Below are 23,793 nucleotides of genomic sequence, written 5' to 3'. Positions count from 1 at the left end.
AAGAAAGAAAAAGAAAATAGGAAGAACATATTTTTGATCTTGCTTCTTTTAAAATTGGGCCAAATTCCTAAAATGACCCAATTAATTTTAAACACCAGCCCATTCTTGTTCAACCCAATCCAAGCCCACAACCCATTTGCCCATAGCATTCACCTAATAAAATTAGGTTTTTTTCCATCTCTAGACCTAGACCTAATTAGATGAAAGAAAGGACTCTAGAACTCTAAATAAAACCTACGCATTAGCTTCTTTCTCAAAGAACAAAAACACAGAAGCTGTTGCCTTTCTTCTTCCACCAAACATACTCCATTACTATCCAAACTTCAATTCCAAAAAGCCATGAAAATCAACCACGAAATCCATTAAAAATCAGCTCCAATTCACCTCAAATCATCTCCGAACATCCCAGAAAACGCAACTGAAGCAGCTGCAAAAACAGAACAAAAACCTAGACTAAAAAATCGGCAGCCACCACCCATCTCACCGAAAACCAACTTCATCGCACTAAATCTACACACCTCAGCCGCATACCATCAATAATTGGCGACGCACACCAATAGAAAGAATCTGCCGACTCCCACCTCCTAGAAATAAAATACTCCCAAAGTGTAGATTTCTAATTAAAAAGACACTTACATACAAGAGGGCAAAGAAAGAACTTCAAAGAATCGGAACAATGGCAGGCCCTCTCTTTTCCTTTTGGATTTAATCGTTTCAATCTCTGCTTTCCCCTTTGATGTACTATCTCAAATGGCTATTTAACCAAAGTTTTGAGTAATCAAAAATCCATCCAAATTCATGCTCGAAGTTGACAAGTTATTGCACTTTGAGTCAAACGACGAGGTTTCCGACCTGGATTCCGTTAATGAAATTTCACTTTGGCTGTCAGAACGATACTGTGTTGTACAAATTCGCCTTTTGAATATTGAAGAAAGTTTATTGATTTGAGGTTCGTTCTTATCTTCTTCTTTTTCCCCCTCTTTTCTTCAATTTTATTAAGCTACATGATTATAAGTTATTGTTAGATATTTGATGAACTGATAATTTTATAGTTTCTGTCTGTTTAAGCTTTCGAATGCGCTCATGATTAGTTTACGTAAAGCTTATGGAAATTTGGTTTAAATTGATGAATATTGCCTCTTGGTTTTGTATGCTAAACATTGGAATTCACGAGATATTTTGTCATGCCATTTTGTTTATTACATTGGTCTATGCTTATTAGGACTTTGGATTCCTTTTTTTGTATGTTTCATGGTTTTTGCTAACTACATCAACTGGACAAGATTTTATTTTTTATTTAGAATTAAGGAATTTCGTTCATATTAATGGGCTAGTATTTGATCTTGAAAATAGTTGACCCTTTTGCATTCATTAAAACATATAGACCATGAGTTAAATTAATTGGGCCGCAATGAAAACACCGGTAACCAGATGGATAAGCTAGCCCATATCTCCTCCATAAGAAACAATTGCAATTTTTTTTTTAACATGAAAAAAGCAATTCATTGTAAATAATCCTAGTAATTAAACTTCACACTTCTACACATAACTCTTGACCTTACAACAATCCCAAACCTGGAAAATAAATGATCCAAATACGTTATAATACTTTAGGCGCGATTTAATCTATCATCGTGATTGTGTACACGTTCGCGTGACATATTTTCGACTTTCAAAATAAATCGAGGTATGCGTTCGTGTAATTTCAGCCAAACTTTTCTTAATAATAATAAAGAATGATTAATTGTATACACGTACGCGTGACATAATTCTTGACGCTTCAAACGAAATGAGTACACGTTTGCGTGACTCATTTTAGGATAATTCCCAAATACGAAGAGTCAAGCAATTAAAAGCGGTTAAGGGAGGGTAGATGTACATAGGTTCTAAAATAAGTAATTAGACAATTTAATTAAGCCAAGTATGATTAAAGCGACCATGCTAAAATCATGAAACCCGGGAATGCTTAAAACATTCCTCGGGTTAACAGAATTCCTTATCTAGAATTTTTGGTTCGCAGACTTTTAAATAAAGTCGAAAATTTCCTTGATTTGGGATTTAAAAATAAACCGGTGACTTGGGGCACCAAAAAATAAATTATTCCAAGTGGCGACTCTGAAAAATAAGTAAAATAATCCCAATTCGAATAATGTCACTTTAATTGGAAAAACTCCCTTATATCCCCCTCGGGTGGTAAAAAGGATGTGTGACAAATCTTAGATCCGAAACCCAAACCTAAAAACCCTAAGTCACCAAAATAACCCCAAAATCACACCCCATACTCCTCACACCCTTTTGGACCCAAAACTACAGTCAATTTTCCTAAAATCGCTGCCAATTTCTTCGAATCTCAAATCTAAGATCCCCTGAACCCTAATTTTTCCTCTTTCTTCTGATTTCGGGTCAATGCTTGGTTGTTTGAACCCCAAACTTTCATTAGCCGACTGTTCTTGTTGAGAACAATCGATTAATGTTAGTTCAAGTTTATGTTACCTTGTGAAAGCTTGGTCAAATTCGTAGCTGGTCCGGTCTTTTAAAATGAATTTAGGTAATTCTTTTCACTCTCATGCTTGTTTTTTGTTTCTTTTCCATTTGCATGTTCAGTTTTCTTATTTAGACGCATGATTTAGGTTTTTTTTCTTTTCTTTTTGACTGTTAGTTTGATTACTGGCATCTGTCTTGCTAGAGTAACTGAAGCATGTTTAAAATCTCATCATTAGAAATTCAATTTGCTTAGGCTCAGATTTAATTAGGTTTAATGTTTAGGTTTTGGTAAATTGTTTGTTCTATTTTTCCTCTTGTGTTTGTTTCTCCTTTAGGTTTGGTTCAATGTTTAGTTAAGGTGATTAGGATAATATTAAGAGTTAATTGATTTCCTATTTAGCCGATTCCTAATTAGCTTAGCCTTAGCTTGATTCAATGTTGTCACGACCCCAGTTCGCCCTCTGTGAACCATCGTGACGGCACCTAGTCTCTACGACTAGGTAAACCTAAATTGCGGAAGATAAACCAAATTGCGGAAATTAAACAATTTAAGATAGAATTAGAGTGATAAAACAATGTTTAAAAGTGCCGCTCGGCATATACAATATTTAACTTTCAAACCAATACATACTTCCAAGACCCGGAAACCCATGAATCACAAGCTAAGGTTATTACATAGTGCTCAAACTCCAGAATACTCTAGAACAAGTAAATACAGAATGGTTGTAACTACAAGAGAGAATAGAGAGAGACTCCTCGGTTTTCTGACGCGGAAGATATACCTCGAAGTCTCCGTAGGGTCGCCTTGCCTCAAGGATGGTAAGTCTGAGTCAAGGTACCTGGATCTGCACATGAAAAACATGCGTAGAAAGGGCATGAGTACACCACGACGGTACTTAGTAAGTGTCAAGCCTAACCTCGGTCGGGTAGTGACGAGGAAGGTCAGGGCCCAACTGAGGTTAAATAAAGTATAAGGTTCAACAGTGTAGAACAAAACAATATAAATAAGTGCAGCAATAAAAGTGTCACAAGATAGAAAGGGCAACAACAACTATTACAGAGACAAGGTAATCACAGAAAGAAATACAGTTCAGCATCAAAATAACAATCTAGGATCTCCCAGGATACCGTCATGTAGTCCCAAATATGAATATCCAATGGATCTCTCAGGATCCCGTCCCGTAGTCCAACTCATTATGCGCGGGGATCTACCAGAATCCCGTTCCGTAGTCCCAAATGTAAATACACAGCAGCAACAGGAAAATATTTAGAAATGGCAAATTTCATATTAAGGCAAACAAGTAATTCTAGCCTAGCATGCTACACAGAAATTCAGGTAAGGCAGTTTGAGCAAGTAAAGCAATTAAGTCACTTAGACATTCTTCGCTAAGCTAACAACAGGCCTAATGGTGCAAGTAATACAGACAGGAAAGGAAGCATACTAGTAATTACTTAATGAAAACTGGATTTCCAACAATTAGCACAAGTACGCACTCGTCACCTCACGTACAAGGCATTTGAATTATCAAATATACCAAATCTAAGGGGTAGGTCCCCCACACAAGGTTAGACAATCCACTTACCTCGAACCGGCTCAATAATCAATCTGAAACCATGCTCTTGCCATGATTACTTGACTTTAAATGGCCCAAATCTATTCAATTAAATTGCATTGTAAATAACACTTCAAGTAACTGATTCTACAAAGAAATTCTAAGATAATACGCGAAATTAGGTAAAATGACCAAAATGCCCCTCGGGACCACGTCTCGAAATCGGGTAAAATTTATATTTTCAAAATCCTCATACTCTCACGAGTTCATACATACAAAAATTATCCAAATCTAAGGTCAAATTCCCAATCAAAAGTCGAATTTTAGGTCTAAGAACTTTCTTCCAACTTTTCCCCCAATTTTCATCTCCAATCCGAAATTAAATGATGAACTAACTATAGATTGATGGAATGTAACTAGAAAGGGTTAAAGAATTGTTACCCACTGATCTCCTCTTCAATTTCTTCTCAAAATTGCCCTCTCCCGAGCTCCAAATTGAATTTCCAACTTTAGAAACTAAGCCCTCGAAATTTCATATTTCTGCCCAGCTGTTACCGCATCTGCGGTGCTGGGATTGCTTTTGCGGTACCGCTTTTGCGGAACACTGGTCGCATCTGCGACTTCTCACTTAAAACCCATCTTCCGCATCTGCGACTCCCCATCCGTAGATGCGGTAATGCTCCTGCGGAAATCCTACCGCTTTTGCAGTCCCTGCTGAACTTCCCCGTTTCTGCTTTTGCGATTGATCCGCCGCTTCTGCTACTTTGCACCTGTGGTCTCACACTCGCAGGTGCAGTTATGACAGATAAACAGCTGAAGCTGCAACTCAAATTTCCAAAAATCTTTCCGTCAACCATCCGAAATCATCCTGAGGCCCCCGGAGCCTCAACCAGACCAACCAACATATCTCATTACTTCATTCAAACTTGTTCCATCCTTCGGAACGCTCAAAACAACATCAAAACACCTATTTTCCATCGGATTCAAGCCTAAGACTTCCAAAAACTCCAAAAATATGCTTTTGATCAAAAAGTCTATCAAACCTCGTCCGAATGACCTGAAATTTTGCACATACGTCACATTCAACACTACGGAGCTACTCCAACTTCCAGAATTCCATTCTGACCCTCAGATCAAAATCTCACTATTGAACCGAAAACTTCAAAATTCGACCTTTCGGTATTTCAAGCCTAAATTAGCTATGGACCTCCAAAACACAATCTGAATACGCCCCTAAGCCCGAAATCACCCAACGGAGCTAACAGAACCATCGGATTTCTATTCCAAGGCCGTTTTCACACTATTCCAACTACGGTCAACTTTCCAACACTTAAGCTATCATTTAGGGACTAAGTGTCCCAAAACTCTCCGAAACTTAAAACCGAACATCCCGACAAGTCAAATAGCAGAAATAAACTCGGGGAAAGCAGTTAATAGAGGATCATGGCCTAAATTCTAAAGATGACCGGCTGGGTCGTCACATCCTCCTACACTTAAACATTCGTTCATCTTCGAACGAGCATAGAGACATACTTGAAGTAGTAAAAAGATGAGGGTAACGATTGTGCATATCCTACTCGGTCTCCCGGTCACCTCCTCGACCTGCTAGCCCCGCCACTGAACCTTCATAGATGCAATATTCTTTGACCTCAGCTTTCTAACCTGCCTATCCAATATTGCCACTACCTCCTCAACATAAGATAGATCCTTGTCCAACTGGACTAAACTGAAATCCAACACGTGCGAAGGATCACCGTGATACCTACGGAGAATCGAAACATGAAATATCATATGAACTCTTGCCAAGCTGGGAGGTAAGGCAAGCTCAAAAGCAACCTCCCCAGCACCCCTCAATATCTCAAAAGGGCCAATAAACCTCGGGCTCAACTTCCCCTTCTTCCCGAATCTCATGACGCCCTTCATAGGCGAAACCCGAAGCAGAACCTACTCTCCAACCATATAGGAAGTATCACGAACCTTCCTGTCTGCGTAACTCTTTTGTCTGGACTGGGCTGTGCTGAGTCTATCCTAAATCACCTTAACCTTCTCTAAAGCATCCTGAACTAAGTCTGTGCCCAATAATCTGGCCTCACCCGGCTCAAACCAACCCACCGGGGATCTACACTGTCTACCATATAAAGCCTCATACGGTGCCATTTTAATGCTGGGCTGATAGATGTTGTTGTAACCAAACTCCGCCAATGGAAAAAACTGATCCCAAGACCCTCCAAAGTCAATCACACATGCACGGAGCATATTCTCAAGAATCTGAATAGTGTGCTTGGATTGTCCGTCCATCTGAGGGTGAAATGTTTTACTCAACTCCACCCGAGTACCCAACTCATGCTGATTGGCTCTCCAGAATCATGATGTGAACTAAGTACCTCTATCTGAAAGGATAAAAATTGGAATACCATGCAGACGAACAATCTCCCGGATGTAAATCTCCACCAACCGCTCCGAAGAATAAGTAGAACACATAGGAATAAAGTGAGCGGACTTGGTTAGTCGATCCACAATCACCCAAATAGCATCGAACTTTCTCAAAGTCCGTGGGAGCCCAACTGCAAAGTCCATGGTGATCTGCTCCCACTTCCACTCCAGAATCTCTATCTGCTGAAGCAATCCACCCGGTCTCTGGTGCCATACTTCACCTACTAGCAGTTGAGGCACCGAGCTACAAACCCCACTATATCTTTCTTTATCCGCCTCCACCAATAGTATTGTCTCAAATCCTTATACATCTTCGCGACACCTGGATGGATGGAATACCGTGAACTATGGGCCTCCTCTAGAATCAACTCCCGAAGCCCATTAGGTACACAAATCCGGCCCTGCATCATCAATACACCGTCATCACCAATAGTCATATCTCTGGCATCACCATGCTGAACCTTGTCCTTGAGGACAAGCAGATGAGGGTCATCATACTAACGCTCCCTGATACGATCAAATAAGGAAGATTGAGAAACCATGCAAGCTATAACCCGACTGGGCTCCGAAAGATCCAATCTTACAAACTGACTAGCTAAGGCCTGAACATCCATTGCCATAGGCCTCTCTGATGCTGGTAAATAAGCCAAACTCCAAAACTCTCCGCCCAGCGACTCAAGGCATCGGCCACCACATTGGCCTTGCCCGGGTGATACAAAATAGTGATATCATAGTCCTTCAACAACTCTAACCACCTCCTCTGGCACAAATTTAGATCATTTTGCTTGAACAGGTGCTTCAAGCTCCGATGCTCAGTATAAATCTCATAGGGAACCCCATATAAATAATGGTGCTAGATATTCGGGGCGTGAACAATGGCAGCTAGCTCAAGGTTGTGATCAAGGTAATTCTTCTCATATATCTTCAACTGTCTGGATGCATAGGCAATCACCCTACCACCCTACATTAACACCGCTCTGAGGCCAATCCTTGAGGCATCACAATAGACCGTATAAGACCCCGAACCTGTAGGTAGTATCAAAATTAGGGCTGTAGTCAAAGTTGTCTTGAGCTTCTGAAAGCTCGCCTCACACTCCTCCGTCCACTGGAACGGAGCACCCTTCTAGGTCAACCTGGACATAGGGGATGCAATCGATTAAAAGCCCTCCATAAAATGATGGTAGTAACCCGCCAAGCCAAGGAAACTGCGGATCTCTGTAGCTGAGGATGGTCTGGGCCAACTCCGCACGACCTCTATCTTCTTCGGATCCACCTGAATACCCTCACTTGATACCACGTGGATGCCACTGAATCCAACCAAAAGTCATATTTTGAGAACTTAGCATATAACTTCTTCTCTCTCAGAGTCTAAAGCACAGTCCTTAGGTGCTGCTCATGATCTTCTCGACTCCGGGAATATACCAGAATATAATCAACAAAGACAATGACGAACGAGTCAAGATACGGCCGGAACACACTGTGTATCAAGTGCATAAAAGCTGCTAGGGCATTGGTCAGCCTAAATGCCATGACAAGGAACTCGTAATGACCATACCGAGTCCTGAAAGCAGTCTTCGGGATATATGTCTCCCGAATCTTCAATTGATGGTAACCTGAGCGCAAGTAAATCTTAGAAAATACTAGTGCACCTTGAAGCTGGTCAAATAGATCATCAATACGAGGCAGAGGATAACGGTTCTTCAATGTAACCTTGTTTAGCTGACGATAATCAATACACATACGCATAGAACCCTCCTTTTCTTCACAAACAAGACAAGAGCACCTCAATGCGATACACTAGGCCGAGTAAAACCCTTATCAAGCAATTCATGTAACTGATCCTTCAAATCAGGAGGAGCCATACGATACGGAGGAATAGAAATGGGCTGAGTGCCTGGCAACAAATTAATGCCAAAATCAATATCTCTATCAGGCGGCATGCCCAGAAGATCAGCTAGAAACACATCGGGAAAATCACGTACTACTGGAACTGAATCAACTGAAGGGGTATCAATACTGACATCTCTCATATAAGCCAAATACGGTCATACCCCTTCTCAACCATATACTGAGCTTTAAAAAAGAAATAACTTTACTGGGAATGTGATCTAAAGTACCCCTCCACTCAACACACGGTACACCTGGCATGGTCAGCGTCACGGTTTTGGCGTGACAATCAAGTATAGCATAATGGGGCGACAACCAATCCATATCTAAGATAATGTCAAAATCTACTATGCTGAGCAACAATAAATCGGCTCTGGTCTCAGAACCACTAAGAGCAACCAAACATGACCGATAAACACGGTCCACAACAAAAGAATCTCCCACAAGAGTAGAAACATAAACAGGGGAACTCAAAGAATCCCGAGGTACACCCAAATGCGGAGAAAAATAAAAAGACACATAAGAGTAAGTGGAGCCCAAATTGAAAAGAATCGATGCATCTCGGTGATAAACTAGTATAATACCTGTGATGACAGAATCGGAGGCAAAAACCTCGGTACCATTAGGAAGGGCATAGTATCTGGCCTGGCCTCCCCCTCTAGGGCGAACTCTACCTCCCCAACCTCCACCTCTAGCTGGCTGAGCATGTGGGGTAGCAACTGGAGCTGTAACCATGGCCTGAGAACTCTGCGGGGCACGTTGTGGCTGAGAAGTCTGTGGAGGTGTACCCCTCCCAAGTCTAGGGTAATCCCTCACCATATGGCGTGTATAACCACACTCAAAACAAGCTTTGGGAGGACGTGGTGGTTTTGACTGGCTCAGGCCAAGTCTGCTGGACTGACCTTTGAAAGCACCCCACGCAGGAGGCGCACTAGATACCGGAGGTGCATAATAAGGCTCCTGAGGTCTAGGAGGAGCTGTAATACCACTAGCTGCTGGAAGAGCTGAATGAACAAGGCGAATCATATAACCCCTACCATGACGACCTGCTGCTACGGCACGGACACTAGAGAAATGGCCCAACTCTCGTGACCTCTCGGCCTCCCTCTCCTCTCTCTCCCTATCATGCATACCCTCGATCCTCCTAGCAATGCTCACCACCTACTGGTAAGAAATATCCATCTCCAACTCACGAGCCATACTAGACCAGATGCTGGGAATAAGGCCATCAATAAACCGGCAAACCCTCTCGCAAACAGTAGAAACCAAGGCTAGTGCATGCCTAGCCAAACTGGTGTAACGAACAACATACTCTGAGACAGTCATAGCACCCTTGCGCAAATGCTCAAACTCTGTGCACCATCTTGAGGCTCTCAGGAACATACTCTCTTAGGAACAGATCTGAAAACTGAGTTCAAGTCAGTGAAGCAGCCCCATCCGGACTGTCTAACTCATAGGTGCGTCACCACTCATAGGCGGCTCCTCAAAGCTGAAAAGTAGTGAAGGAAACCCCACTTGATCCTGATATACCCATGGTACGGAGAATAAGGTAGCACTCATATAGAAATCCCAGAGCATCATCCGATGCTAGATCGCTGAAAATAGGAGGCTTGTACTTCTTGAACCTCTCAAGCCTCAGTTGCTTATCCTCGGAAGCAGCTGCCCTGTCCTTGGGCTGATCTCGGACTACAGTCTGTACATAAATAATCTCAGGGACTAACTCGACATGCACTAGCTTCTTAGGAGTACGGGCGGTGGGAGTTTGTGCTCCTCCCCCGGCCTGAGACGTAGTTGCAGCAAGGGGAAGCAACCCTGCCAGAGCCAAAATGGTGTACATGCTCAAGAACTGTGCTAGATTCTCCTGAAGAGCTAGAGTAGTAGTAGCAGTAGGCGTATCAGGTGCCTAGGCTCCGACTAGAACTATTGATGGTACTTCGGCGGCGGCTCACGCAGGTGCTCTGGCTGCACCACATGCGCGTCCTCGGCCTCTACCCTAGCCCTGTCCTCCGACGGTTGCAGTAGGGGGCATGGGTTCCTGATCATCTCGGGTAGCGCGTGTCCTCACCATCTATGAGAGAATAGAAGACAGAAGTTTAGAATTGTGATATCAAAATATCGCACGACAAGGAAATCAAATGAAGTGAAAATTTTCCTAACAGTTACATAGCCTCTCGTAGATAAGTACAGACGTCTCCGTACCGATCAGCAAGCCTCTAATAAACCGGCTTATGATCCATGACTCCTATGAACCTAGAGCTCTAATACCAACTTGTCATGACCCCGGTTCACCCTCCGTGAACCAACGTGATGACACCTAGTCTCTACGACTAGGTAAGCCTAAATTGCAGAAGATAAATCAAATTGCGAAAATTAAACAATTTAAGATAGAGTTAGAGTGATAAAATAGTGTTTAAAAGTGCTGCTCGACATATACAATATTTAACTCTCAAACCAATGCATACTTCCAAGACCCGGAAACCCATGAATCACAAGCTAAGAATATTACATAGTGCTCTAACTCCAGAATAGTCTAAAATAAGTAAATACATAATGGCTATAACTACAAGAGAGAATAGAGAGAGACTCATCAATTTGCGGACACGACAGATATACCTCGAAGTCTCCGAAGGGTCGCCTCTCCTCAAGGATGGTAAGTTTGAGTTAGGGTACCTGGATCTGCACATGAAAAACATGCGCAGAAAGGGCATGAGTACACCACGGCGGTACTCAGTAAGTGCCAAGCCTAACCTCGGTCGGGTAGAAAGGAAGGTCAAGGCCCAACTGAGGTTAAATAAAGTATAAGGTTCAACTGTGTAGAACAGAACAATAGAAATAAGTGCAGCAATAAAAGTATCACAAGATAGAAAGGGCAATAGCAACTATTACAAAGACAAGGTAAACACAGAAAGAAATACAGTTCAACATCAAAATAACAATCGGGGATCTCCTATGATACTGTCTTGTAGTCCCAAATATGCATATCCAATGGATCTCCCGGGATCCTGTCCTGTAGTCCAAATCATGGTGCGGAGGGATCTACCGGAACCATGTTCCATAGTCCCAAATGTAAATACACAGCAGCAACAGGAAATGATTTAGAAATGGCAAATTTCATATTAAATCAAACAAGTATTTCTAGCCTAGCATGCTGCACAGAATTCAAGTAAGGCAGTTTGAGCAAGTAAACCAATTAAGTCACTTAGACATGTTTCTCTAAGCTAACAACAGGCTTAACGGTACAAGTAATACAAACAGGAAAGGAAACATACTAGTAATTACTTAATGAAAACTGGATTTCCAACAATTAGCAAAAGTACGCACTCGTTACCTCACGTACAAGGCATTTCAATTACCAAATATACCGAATCTTAAGGGGAATGTCACGACACTGACCCTGAACCCGGTCATGATGGCGCCTCTCGTGAAGACAAGGCCAGCCAAACCAAAAGAGAACACCTCATTTAAACAAATAAATACCATAAATAGTTCTAAAACATGATATAATAGCCATAATTTGCGGAAATAATGATAAGAAGAGTAGAAACCATCCCGACACAGCCCAAACCGAGGTGTCACAAGTCATGAGCAACTAATAAATCCGGATACCACTCTACTAGATACAAAATCCGATACAAAAGTTCAAGAACATAAAAATAGTAAGATAAGGGAGGCACGGGGGCTGCAGATGCCAACAACTACCTCGTAGTCTCCAAAAAACACTGCCTGGACTGGGAGGATCAGCACTCAGGAGCGGACTCTGCGATGCTTGAATCTGCACACACGGTGCAGGGAGTAATGTGAGTACTCTGACTTAGTGAGTAATAATCATAAATAATGGCTGAAAGCAAAAAAAACACGTAAAGGCACAAAGCAAGGTGAATAGTAATTCCGTCACTATTCTAGGATGAAGGTGAATAAAACGAGGCAGGCTCTCTCCTTCTCTCTAGGAAGAAGGTGAATAGTAATTCCGTCACTATTCACCGGGCCATAACTCCGGCATCAGGTGGTGGATTGTCGCAAACTTTGTGTCAAAAGAAGCATCTTCTCATTACGCACAGACCCCAATTGATTTCATCCTCTAATCTATAACCAATTGGTAAAGATCTTAATTCTTATTTCACGAAACTACTGTAGCACGCAGATTTCTTCATTTACAATTTCCCGCTTCTGCACGACAATGGAGATTTGAAGTATTCATGGCTGCTGCAACCTCTCCCCAGCCTTTGGCTATGGGAAAGGATATACAAAACACTACTGAACATCCAACAAATTACATTCACAAACCATCGTATGCAGCCCAGCTTCAACCAAAACAATCTGCCCCGTCCAAGATCGATTTAGTTCCTGTAGCAGTCGTTCATGGGGAGCCAACGATCGAGTTCACCAGGGACTAGGTCAATGAATTTATTAGAAAAGAAGGACTGCATCAGGCAGTAGTGGTGAAGTTTTCATATGGAAAACCAGAATTACAAGAGATTAGAAAGAATCTCCCAGTGCAATTCAAAATTCAAGGTCGATGTAATATTGGCCTGTTAGAATATCGTCACCTGCTGGTTCGTTTTGATTTATATGATGATTTTGTTAAGTTCTTGTCAAGGACAACTGGTTATATGAAATCAAAAGGAGAGGAATTCTTTTTTAGAACGTTTCCATGGACACTAAGCTACAATCCCAAGGAAGAAACGTCCATGGCACTCGCGTGGATCTCCTTTCCAGGTTTGCCGCCTAACTTCTTTGCTAAGAGGTCGTTAATGTCTATTGCTTCTGCTGTTGGTAGGGCTATTGCTGTGGATAAGGCAACGCAACAAAGAATGCGACCTAGTGCTGCTAGGGTCAAGGTTATTCTTGATCTATTAGATAAACATCCTAAAAAGGTCAGGCTGCAGATTTTAGATCGAGTTACAGGTAAATCTGTCGTGTTCTATCAAGAGATAGTGTATGACAACCTTCCTAAGTATTGTACGTTTTGCAAGCATCAAGGACATGATGAAAAGGCATGTATAATTAAGAAAGAAAAAGCTGGAACAGAGGTGGTGGCAGAGGAGAATTATTTACATAGTAATCTGCCTGGTAAGGAGGTGTTTGCTGTTGACAAGCTACAAAGGGATGCAAGGGAATACTTAAACGCTAAAAGAGCTGGGCAAATAACCAAGGATGTACTAGAAAAAGATGGAAAGCAAGGAGTTAAAGCAACAAAAGAAACAGTAGTTAGTCAGCGGGTGTTGCAAATTGAAGGAGGAAAACACATTGTTAATGAAAACAATAAGAATGTAATGCAAACTGTAGTTGATGCCTCAATGATTGATAAAGGTCCTCTTAAGCCTCCACGTGATGTCCCTGCTAAAACAACATTGGCAAGGATTTTCAATGTTGTGAATCCAATTCTGAAAGCATACGACAATTTGTCTTTTTCTAATGCTACAGCTGTTTTGTCAACTAATGAAGGCCCAAACGATGCTGTTCAACCTGGGCTGATGGATGACACTGCTTTAGTTGCAACTGTTTGAGAACTCTATGCCAAGAATAATCCAGCAATAAAAGTTGCGTCAAAAGATGCAAATTTAATGGAAGCTGCTGATCGAGATGCAATACCAGGTCAAACTGGTGCAGCTTCTACTGTTTCGAAGTTGGATGACAATGCTGGAGATAATCTTGGAGCTGCAGAAGTTAAAAATTTGAAGGCTACTGTTGCATTGAAGGGAGCTTGGGATCGAGATACTGCTGGGGTCGCTGAACCAACAACCGATCCAGCAACCAATGCCAAGAATCATGAAATAAATGTGTTTGTAGGACAGAAATCTGGAATTGAAGCAGCTATTACATGTTCAAATGTGGGGGCGACTATTGCATTGAACATAACTGGTTATCTAACTACTGTGGGGGATCCTAAAACTAATGTTGCAGCTGATATTGTTGGAAGATCATCAGGTATCAAGGCTACAGTCGTACATGTTGAGGGGCAGGTGTCGAATAATCCAAGGCAAAATGCTACAGTTCCATGCAACTCAGATACAAAGAGCAAAAAGTGGGTAGTGGTGAATAAATCGACTAACAAGAAGCAAGCTACAGGTGCGCAAAATCAGATTGTTCCATCAAATGTTATTGGGGTCTCGAACTCTTTTGATGCTTTGGTGAATGAGGGTGAGCATGTTACGAAGGAGGCTGAAAATACGGGGCAACAGATGGATGATGACACATGATCAATAGTTGGAAAAACCAGCTCTACAGCTATGCTGATGAACACAACTTCAAAAAATGGGCAACCACAAGCTCCAGGCAGTAACTCACAGCAGCAAACTTCCACAAACACAGGTGATCGTATAATTATTTCGAATGACATTATTCTTGTTGATGCGCAAAAGGCCGAAACACTGTTCCAATGCTCTTAAGTTGCTTTTTTCCAATCCAAATGTTGAAAAAATAATCAAAGATGCCCAGAATGAAATGATGATGAAGCATACTTTGCTGAAACAACCGTTGGTAACCTTGAACACTTCCGTATTTGATACTCAATCTGTGGAGTCGTTTGGGGAATTTGAAGGTGAATCTGGGTAGCTTGTGCTGTCAACTGGGAACAATAATGAGGTTATCCAGTCAAAGGTAAAGGAAATGGATATCAATTCTAAGTTGTGGCATCACCAATGAGAATATGATGATGAAGAAGATCGGGGTGATGGATTTGCTGGCTATTCATCTGAAGAAGGCGAGCAGGAGGAGTTTGATCAGGAGAGTGCAGGAGAGGACCTTGATGCTACAATCAAGACATAGTCCCATGGGAAAACTACAGCACCTCCAACGAGCAATTTGAATTGTCATGCACCTGCTTTCATTCCCAGGAATTCTCCAACTGGTGCTAAGCCAAATGCTGCAACTGGAAGTTTACCTCAAGACATAGCAACATCTTCCAAACATGTCACTCCAGGTGCTACTACCAATTCTCCAACAAGAAGTTTAAATCAAGCTGCTATAACAGGCGAGGAGAAGATTAATACAGTTGATCGAGGAAAATCTGGGCAGGAGCTAATGGTGACCACTGAAAGATTGGAGTACAATGCAACAACAAATGTTGAGAAGCCTTCTTCAATGGATATATCAAGCCAACATGCAGAACCATATTCAACTATGACGCAGCAGCAACAACTCACTTCAAACACTTCAGCTATTATGCAACTTGGAGATCGAAAAGCAGCAGCAACAATACAAGTTGAGCAGCAGCAAATTGTCACAACCAATCCAGTCATTTCAGCAGAGGAAAGAAAATTATTGGATGCAATGGTGAGTCCACATCTAGTAAAACCTTTAAATGTTGTTACTTGTAGCACTGGTCACATGAGTAGAAGAAAGAACAAATTGCAAAACACAGAACAAAGCAAGACAATGGTGACAAATACACAAGGTCAATATGCATTGGAGACAATTGTTATCGACCAAAATGTTCCACAACCAATGCACCTGGGGAGAGACTTGTATGAAGACGGAGAGGAAGAAGCAATGTTACAACAGTGTAGAAAAGAGGCAGCAAGAAAAGGAGATCTATCACCAATGCATAGCGGCAAAGGTAAGAAGACCCATACAAGGAAAAATAGTTGGGACGACAAGGTTAGTAATTTTTTAAATGTTAGGCGACCTCTAATGAGAGTTGCCAAACAAAAGATGGCTGCCCCAACTACATATACAAAGTCCAATCGTTCAAAAAGGAAATCTTGAATTTTGAATACATCTTGAAGAATTGGGATTGTGATGAAAAAAAGTTACAAATTGAAGAAATTACAAGCTCGGACAAGAAGGGGCAACATTTTAATTCCTTCATCATTTTATTCTACCATTATATTAGCATTCTCATTTGTAATATCATCACAGAGTATGTTATAAACTCTATGATGATCATTGAATATTTGGTACTTTTTAGTTCTTATTTTTTACATGCATGTTAGTAGGTGAGGCTATTTAAAGCCTCAATAGGAATAGTAAGGTAAGGTTTAGCCGGGTTGGTGTTACCTTGGTCCTATGCCTTTGGAAAATATCCACACGGCTATGAGATTATATGCCCTCGTGAGACTATGTCGGCAACTACCCCATGAATCCTCTACATGAGGCTGCCATCATAAGGCAATGTGAGGCTCAGAGGAGTGATTATATAGCAAAGGCATATTGGTAACAAAACCGGTGCTATTGTCTCCCTTATTTGTACTTATCCGAATTGTTGTATTTTATTTTCTTTTTATTAATAAAAATCTAGCTTTAGGCGCTTGCCTAGCGGATTGCCAAAAAAAAATTCTATATCAAGCAGTAAGATCACTTAAAGTAGTAAATCCATGAAGAAGTCAAATGAAATTCCTTTAAACAAAGTAAAACAGGTAATGTAGCAGGTAAATAACAAGTAGAAATCCACCCCTCGGGCGCAGTAACAATCACTTAGAATAGTATCAGCCCCTCGGGCTCACTCTCAAATCATGATGGGTACCCGCGCTCACTATGGGGGTGCAGACTCCGGAGGGGCCCCTTACGGCCCAAGCGCTATATCAAGCCACCTCGTGGCATCATCTCTCGGCACTCGGCCTCACATCACTCAAGCCACCTCGTGGCATATAAAGTATCTCAGGCCCTCGGCCTCATATCACTCGGCATATCCTCACATATGGCCCTCGGCCTCACTCAGTCCAAAAATCATCACAAGGCCCTCAAGCATATGTAAAATAGTAGTTCTCAACCCAAAATATCATTTAGAAATATCATTTAAGTTTCAAATCTAAGTAAAAGTGGCTGAGTTCGTAAAATAGTAGATACCAACAGGACTGAGTTCAAATAATAAGTCAAAATAGTGAGGAAACAGTGATAAAAATTTCCGAAGGATTCAAATAGTTGGCACGAAGCCCAAATATAGCAATCAGCCAAAATCATGATGATAACAAATAAGTTTCAGTCAAATACACGGTAAAATCATCGATCAGGACAGACTAAGTCGCAATCCCCAGTAGTAAAATACCCCACGCTAATTATCCAGTCGTGTCTCACCTCAATATAGCACTACGATGTGCAATCCGGGGTTTCAAACCCTCAGGACATCATTTACAATCATTACTCACCTCGAACCGGCTACAACTCTAGCTCGCGATGCCTTTGCCCCTCGAATCGGCCTCCACACGCATCAAATCTATCCAAAATCAGAACGAATACATCACAATATGCTAAGGGATCAAAACCCAAGCGAAAACAATCGAAAAATATCGAAAATCCCGAAATTAGCAAAACCCGAGCCCCGGGCCCACTTTTTGAAACTCAGAAATTTTCACATTATTAGATTCCATAACACCCCACGAGTTCATACATACCAAAAGTTCTCAATTCCGACCTCAAATGGTTCTTCAAATCCCAATTCAAAAGTTCAAAATCCCAAGCCCTAGTTCTTCCATTTTTAGCTTAAGTTCCAAGAATTTCTAGGTTAATTTCACAATAGATTCGAGTTTTAGGTTCGAAAATCTTGCCTCCAATCAATTCTCCTTGAATCCCTCTTTAATCACCTTCAAAAAGCTCTCAAAATACTCATTAATGGAGGAAAAATGGCTTAAAATCGCAGATAAAATGACTTATAAACTTTCTGCCCGGGGATTTTCGCATCTGTGATCCCACCACCGCTCCTGCGGTACCACTTCTGCGATAATTCCTCCGCATCTGCGGAAATCACTTAGGGGGCCAGGTTTCGCATCTGCGGTCCACGAGCTGCACCTGCGACTCCGTAGGTGCGGTCCATATGCCGCATCTGCGGTCCCTGGCTATTCTTCCCAAACCGCTTCTGCGGCTCTTCTTCCGCATGTGCAGCACCGCACCTGCGGTCCCCAATCCGCAGGTGCGGAAACACCAGAAGCAGCAACTTTTGAGATCTCTTAAGTCCAAAATCTTCCCGTTAACCATCCGAATTCACCCCGAGGCCCCCGGGACCTCAATCAAAAGCACCAACATGACCCAATACCTTATTCAAACTTGTTCCAATCATCAAAGCACCTCAAACAACATCAAATTACCCCAAACACATCGGATTCAAGCCTAGTTTTTGAGAAATCTTCCGAAATACGTTTTCGATCAAAAAACCAACCAAACCACGTCCGAATGACCTGCAATTTTGCATACACATCCCAAATGTCACCACAAAGCTACTGCAACTCTCGGAATTCCATTCCGACCCTCGAATCAAAATCTCACCTACCAACCGGAGATCACCAAAATACTAACTTCTCCAATTCAAGCCTAATTCTACATCGGACCTCCAAAACCAATTCCGATCACACTCCTAAGTCATAAATCACCTCCCGAAGCTAAACGAACCATCGGAACTCACATCCGAGCCTTTTTACTCAGAAGTCAACATTCGGTTGACTTTTCCAACTTAAACCTTCTTAAAAGAGACTAAGTGTCTCATTTCTTACCAAATCCACTCTGAATGCAAACTACTCAACTCGATCACATAAAACATGGATAACAAAGCATAATAAAGTAGAAAGGGGGAAAACGGAGTGATAACTCATGAGATGACTGGCCGGGTCGTCACATCCTCCCCAACTTAAATAAACGTTCGTCCTCGAACGAATCAAGAAACATACCTGAAGCCTCGAGTTGGTGAGGATATCTGCTCTGCCTATCCCGCTCAATCTCCCAGGTAGCCTCCTTTATGAGCCGACCTTTCCATTGCACTTTCACTGAAACTATATCCTTTGACCTCAACTTCCGAACCTAACGACCCAAAATAGCTACTGGCACCACATCATAGGCCAAACCATCATCCAACTGAACCGTGCTGAAGTCCAAAACATGAGACGGGTCCCCAATATACTTCTGGAGCATAGAATCATGAAATACCGGATGCACGCTAGACAAGATGTGTGGCAAGGCAAGATCATAAGCCACCTCTCCAATCCTCCGAAGCACCTCAAAAGGCCCAATGAACCACGAACTCAATTTTCCTTTGTTCTCAAATCTCGTAACACCTTCATGGGCGAAACCTTCAGCAAGACCTTCTCACCAACAATGTAGGACACATCTCGAACCTTCCGGTCCGCATAACTCTTCTGTCGCGACTGCGCTGTACGAAGCCTCTCCTGAATCACCTTCACCTTCTCTAAGGCATCCTGAACCAAATCTGTCCCCAATAGCATAGCCTCACCGGGCTCGAACTAACCAACTGGAGATCTACACCGCCTCCCGTATAAAGCGTCATACGGAGCCTTCTGAATACTCGACTGGTAGCTGTTGTTGAAAGCAACCTCTGCAAGCGGTAGAAACTCATCCCATGATCCTCCGAAATCAATAACACAAGCACGCAACATGTCTTCCAATATCTGAATAGTTTGCTCGGACTGCCCGTCCGTCTGAGGATGAAAAGCTATGCTCAACTCCACCTGAGTACCCACTCTTGCTGAACAGACTTCCAAAACTGGGAAGTAAACTGAGTACCCCGATCTGAAATAATAGAAACTGGAACACCATGCAGCCGAACAATCTCCCGAATGTATAACTCTGCTAACTGCTCTGAAGAATAGGTAGTACACATAGGAATGAAGTGCACGGTCTTGGTCAGCTGATCCACAATCACCCAAATAGCATCAAACTTCTTCAAAGTCCGTGGAAGTCCAACAACAAAGACCATAGTGATCCTCTCCCATTTCCACTCAGGAATAATCATCTGTTGAAGCAAGCCACCTGATCTCTGATGCTCATATTTCACATGCTGACAATTGAGACACCGAACTACAAATCCCACAATATCTTCCTTCATTCTTCTCCACCAATAGTGCTACCTCAAATCCTTATACATCTTCACGGCACTCGGATGAATGGAATACCACGAGCTATGGTCCTCCTCCAGAATCAACTCCTGAAGCCCATCCACATTGGGCACACAAATCCGGCCCTGCATCCTCAACACACCATCATCACCAATGGTCACGCCTCTAGCATCATCATGCTGCACTCTATCCTTAAGGAAAAGAAAATGCGGATCATCATACTGGCACTCTCTGATGCGATCGTATAAGGAAGACAAACCACAGACGCCAACACCCGACTGGGCTCCGAAATATCCAACCTCACAAACTGATTGGCAAAGGCCTGAACATCAACTGCAAGAGGTCTCTCCCCAACTGGAATATATGCCAAACTCCCCAAACTCACTGCCTTTCGGCTCAAAGTATCGGCCACCACATTGGCCTTTCCCGGATGGTACAATGTAGTGATATCACAATCCTTAAGAAACTCCAACCACCTCCGCTGCCTCAAATTAAGATCCTTTTTCTTGAACAAATGCTGAAGACTGCGATGATCGGTGAATACCTCACAAGATACACCATACAAATAATGCCTCCAAATCTTCAATGCATGAACTATGGCAGACAACTCCAAATCATGAACGGGGTAGTTCTTCTCATGGGGCTTCAACTGTCGAGAAGCATAAGCAATAACTCTACCCTCCTGCATCAATACACAACCAATCCCAACTCTCGAAGCATCACAATATATGGTATATGAACCTGAAGCTGATGGCAAAACCAATAATAGAGTTGTGGTCAAAGCTGTCTTGAGCTTCTGAAATCTCTCCTCATACTCGTCTGACCATACAAATGAAACACCCTTCTGAGTCAACTTGGTCAAGGGCGATGCGATAGATGAGAATCCCTGAACAAACCGACGATAATAGCCTGCCAACCCAAAAAAGCTACGAATCTCGGTGGCTGAGGACGGTCTGGGCCAACTCTGAACCACCTCTATCTTCTTCGGATCAACCTGAATACCCTCGCTAGACACCACGTGCCCCAAGAAAGCCACTGAACTGAGCCAAAACTCACACTTGGAGAACTTTGTATAAAGTTTCTCCTCCCTCAATTTCTGCAACACAACTCTTAAATGCTCAGCATGATCCTCCTGACTACGCGAGTACACCAGAATATCATCAATGAATACTATAACGAACGAATCAAGATAAGGTCGGAACACGCTGTTTATCAAATGCATGAATGTTGTTGGGGCATTGGTTAGACCGAAAGATATCACAAGGAACTCATAATGACCATATCTGGTCTTGAAAGCAGTCTTAAGAATATTTGAATCCCTGATCTTCAACTGGTGATAACCCGAACAAAGATCAATCTTGGAGAACACACTCTCGCTCCCTGAAACTGGTCAAATAAATCATAAATGCGAGGAAAAGGATACTTGTTCTTAATTGTTACTTTGTTCAATTGCCTATAATCAATGCACATTCTCATGGTGTCATCCTTCTTCTTTACAAACAGAACGGGTGCACTCCAAGGTGACACACTAGGCCGAATGAACCCCTTATCTAGGAGTTCTTGAAGCTGCTCCTTCAATTTTTTCAACTCTGCTGGTGCCATACGGTACGGCGGAATAGAAATGGGCTGAGTGCCCGGCACCAGGTCAATACCAAAATCAATATCCCTGCCCGGTGGCATGCCCGGTAGGTCTGTAGGAAACACATCGGGAAAATCCCTCATAACTGGTACAGAATCAATACTGGGAATCTCAGCTCCAACATCTCTCACAAACGCTAATATGACAGGCAACCCTTCCTAACCCTACGCTGGGCCTTCAAGAAAGATATCACTCTACTAGGAACATAATCAGTCACACCATGCCACTCGATCCGCGGTACACCAGACATAACGAAGTGACTATCTTAGCATGGCAGTCCAGAATAGCACGGCATAGAGATAACCAATCAATGACCAAAATAACATCAAAATCCACCATGCTCAATAGCAATAAATCCACTCGGGTCTCCAGACTCCCAATAGTCACCACACATGATTGGTACACACGGTTTACAACAACAGTATCACCCATCAAGGTAGATACATGAACAGGTAAAGCAAGAAACTCACGGGGCGTACCCAAATAACAAGCAAAGTATGATGACATATAAGAAAAGGTAGAACCGGGATCAAATAACACAGAGGCATCTCTGTGGCATACTGAAATAATACCTGTAATGACAGCATCTGAAGCAATGGCGTCTGGCCTGCTTGAAAGTGCATAGAAACGGGCCTGACTGCCCCTGATCAACCTCACCCTCTAGGGCGACCCCTGGCTGCTGACCTCCACCCCTAGTTGGCTGGGTGGGTGGTGAAGTAACTGGAGCAAAAGTCGAGGGCTGACCCCTCTGCTGGAACGAACTGGCAACACGACGATTACACTGCCTCTACACATGCCCAAACTCTCTACACTCAAACCAACTCCCAGTTGCTGGAGAAGGGGACTGAAGGGAACCCCTTGCACTAGCTGATGCACTCGGCATAGAAGAACCCTAAGCCGACGGGGCACGAGATGAACTCTAAGTTGGGAGGGCGCTGAGTGAAGGCTGGCCCTACTAAGACCCATGATAACCACGACCTGAAGAAGCCTCGCGTTACTCTGGACGCGCCGACAGAGCAGGCCTGAAAGAACGACCTCTACCATGCTAGAACTGGCCCCTCGAATTGGCACCACTGTAATTGTCCCATCCTCGAGGCCTCTTGGCCTCCCTCTCCTCTCGATCCTGATGGCGAACCATCTCAATCTTGCGAGTGATATCAACCACCTCCTCGAATATAGCACCCAACACTCTCTATCTGGTCATAAGAATATGGAGATGATAGTTAAGGCCATCAACAAATCTCCTAATCCTCTCATGATCTGTCGGAACCATCCAAACGGCATGACGAGCCAACTTAGAAAACCTCGACTCATACTATGACATAGTTATATCCCCCTGTCACAACCACTCAAACTGTCTACGCAGCTCCTCTCTACGAGACTTCACTATATACTTCTCCAAGAAGAGAGTGGAGAACTCCTGCCAAGTGAGGGGCGCTGCTCCCACAGGCCTACGCCTCTCATACGCCTCCCACCAAGTGAAGGCGGCCCCAGAAAACTGAAAGGTGGTAAATGCCACACCACTGGACTCAAGAATCCCTACTGTACGGAGCATCTGCTGGCACTTATCTAGAAAACCCTGGGCATCCTTGCCCTCTGCTCCGCTGAATGCCCGAGGCTGGAGTCTACCAAACCTCTCAAGACGACGCTGCTCATCATCTGGTATAATTGGCACAACAAACTCCTGAGTTGGTGCAACCGGCTGGGCTAGAGGTTCTCCTGGTGTCTGAAGTCCCTGCACTACCTGCTCAGGGGTGCGAGCAGCGGGGGTTTGATTGCCTCCCCCGGCCTACGAAGTAGCTGCTGCTCTAGTGGCTGAAACTGCCTGAGCCAGGCTAGTGCAAACTGATAAGATTTGTGCCAAGGCCTCCTAAAGACCCGGAATCACGATGGGCATAGTTGGTGCCTGATCTGGTGCTGCTGGAGCATCCATAGCTGGAGTCTGATCCGGAGCTAGGGCAGCTAGTGGATCTACAGGTGCTTCCCTCGCTGCTCTGCCTCTGCCGCGACCACGACC

At 43.1% G+C, this 23,793-nt stretch overlaps 1 long non-coding RNA gene across 1 annotated transcript in view; it reads left to right on the top strand.

Moving 5' to 3' along the window:
- Positions 1 to 201: 201 nt before the first annotated feature.
- LOC107797536 (uncharacterized) overlaps positions 202 to 23,793 on the top strand; it is a 30,357-nt gene continuing 6,765 nt past the window's right edge. The window contains exon 1 of the long non-coding RNA XR_001650709.2: positions 202 to 949. This is a non-coding gene — a long non-coding RNA (uncharacterized LOC107797536). The remainder of the gene's footprint in view (positions 950 to 23,793) is intronic.

This window comes from Nicotiana tabacum, chromosome 8, assembly GCF_000715075.1.
Source record: "Nicotiana tabacum cultivar K326 chromosome 8, ASM71507v2, whole genome shotgun sequence".
Lineage (NCBI taxonomy): Eukaryota > Viridiplantae > Streptophyta > Magnoliopsida > Solanales > Solanaceae > Nicotiana > Nicotiana tabacum.
Note: the sequence above shows the minus strand (reverse complement) of the source record. Positions and strands in the feature narration are given on the sequence as shown.